This window comes from Schistocerca cancellata, chromosome 3 (assembly GCF_023864275.1).
Source record: "Schistocerca cancellata isolate TAMUIC-IGC-003103 chromosome 3, iqSchCanc2.1, whole genome shotgun sequence".
NCBI lineage: Eukaryota > Metazoa > Arthropoda > Insecta > Orthoptera > Acrididae > Schistocerca > Schistocerca cancellata.
The window spans coordinates 359056402-359058797 of NC_064628.1; the positions used below are offsets into that span (position 1 = coordinate 359056402).

The 2396-nt window shown below is 45.7% G+C and overlaps 1 pseudogene; it reads left to right on the forward strand.

The window, feature by feature from the left end:
• Positions 1 to 1382: 1382 nt before the first annotated feature.
• Positions 1383 to 1500, forward strand: LOC126177544 (5S ribosomal RNA; annotated as a pseudogene).
• The last annotated feature ends 896 nt before the right edge of the window (positions 1501 to 2396 follow it).

The following is a 2396-nucleotide window of genomic DNA, read 5'->3' on the forward strand; positions in this document are numbered from 1 at the left end:
ACACACTACCCCCCTCCCCCCCAAATAGTTGCTGTTACGATTATAGCATTAGATGCACCAAATAGCTTCTTATAATAAGTAATCTTTATTTAAGACAGATTTTTTTCGGCTTTATCACCACTGTCAAGTCCGTCTAGACTGATGTGACGTCCATGTTACGTCGTTAGTGGACTGTCTTATAAATGTCACTCTCTTAATAAGAGGGTAAATTATGTCAGTATGTTGCAAAGTAATGTTAATTACGATGTGACAGCAAATGGTTCAAATGGCTCTGAGCACTATGGGACTTAACTGCTGAGGTCATCAGTCCCCTAGAACTTAGAACTACTCAAACCTAACTAACCTAAGGACATGACACACATCCATGCCCGAGGCAGGATTCGAACCTGCGACCGTAGCGGTCGCGCGGTTCCAGACTGTAGCACCTAGAACCGCTCGGCCACTCCGGCCGGCTGATGTGACAGCAGTCTGACAGTTCGACTCTTGCGACGCTATATGGACGACTCGTCAATCTAGACATACTTGAAAATGGCGATAAATCGGAAACAGTCTGTCGTGAATAAAGAATACTTACTGTAAGCAGCTACTTGGTGCATCGGCAGTAATAATCATGTCATTATCACACATACATTATGCTGCTGGCCATAAAGAAGAAAAATTTCTGTTTCTGAGGTGGTTTCCTTGAGCACTGCAGCTATACAGCCTCATCACATGGCCACACAGGATTATGTAACATTATGAGAAACCATGGCAACGCGGTTTATCAGTAATTTATAATAATTTGTTCATAGAAACCTTTAAAATACTGAACTGGGATATCAAGATGACGTGCGGTAGAAACTCAGAGTTCACTTGCACTTACGTCTTTAAGTCTGCTGTAGCCGTGAATCCGGTGAACGACAACTACCATCACTTGCAGAATGTCCAGTTTCTCTCTTCCTGGCGACGACTGCAGACCCGATGGCTGATGCTGTCTCGATGCTGTGCGGATACTGTGTTGAGTGGATATACCCGTGTTGGATGTCCACTGGGGAAATGTTTGTGCGACGTAGGGCAGAAGCGTAAAACATGTCTTGCCTTGGACGCCCTCTGTTGGATAGTAGCCGACACTCCCTCGCACCTGAGTGCTAGGCAGCACTCTTCCACGTACGGCTATGTTTCGTGCCTTCTGGAGAACATAGTAAATTAATTGACAGCTACATGCTTGCAATATTGGTACACATTGAAATCCGTGCGACATCTAGCATAGCACGCAGATAGAGGACTCAAAACAATACGGCGAAACTCTTCTCCACTTTATTCAACTAATCAATCTTTGCAGTTGGACTTCTTGGATTTTTAGCTTTATTTACTAAAATATCTGTTGCGTATATTCAATTTATGGCAACAGCCTTGCCGCAGTGGTTACACCGGTTCCCGTGAGATCACCGAAGTTAAGCACTGTCGGGTGTGGTCGGCACTTGGATGGGTGACCATCCAGGCCGCCATGCGCTGTTGCCATTTTTCTGGGTGACCTCAGCCTCGTGATGTCAATTGAGGAGCTACTCGACCGAATAGTAGCGGCTTAGGTCAAGAATACCATCATAACAACCGGGAGAGCGTTGTGCTGACCCCACGCCCCTCCTATCCGCTTCCTCCACAGAGGATGACACGGCGGTCGGATGGTCCCGGTAGGCCACTCGTGGCCTGAAGACGGAGTGCTTCTTTATATCCCATTTAATTGTCTATGTTTATGAAGTTAGAGTATATTGCCGATTTTGCAGTCACTAACTCTATCCTCAGACGGCCATTTGCACCTAACACGTGCCGTATGAGCTATTTAAATTGTTCGAAATACTTCTTGGTTTCCAAAACCATACGAATGTCCAAAAATGCGGTTGTATAATTCTGAAAGCGATAACATAATGTAAACGTCATCGTCATAATTAATGTCTGTTGAACGGAACATTCCAAAGATAAACTGAACAGTTATCCTCGTGTGTCCAATGTTGCAAGTCGAGCGCGTGCAATGATCATTGCTTTCACACGCCACCACTTAACACTCTGGACTCGGTCATGGACTGTGCGGCTGGTCCCGACGGAGGTTCGAGTCCTCCTTCGGGCATGGGTGTGTGTGTTCGGCCTTAGGATAATTTGGTTAAGTAGTGTGTAAGCTTAGGGACTGATGACCTTAGCAGTTAAGTCTCATAAGATTTCACACACATTTGAACATTTTTTGAACTCTGGACTCGTATTTGGGAGGATTTCTGTCAATCGCTTCAGGCATATGCAGCGATGGCTCTCTTGAAAAGGCACGGCCAACTTCCTTCCCCATCCTTCCCTAATCCGATGGGACTTATGAACTCGCTGTTTGGTCCCTTTCCCCGAATCAACGGCTCAACCACTACTTGAGAACA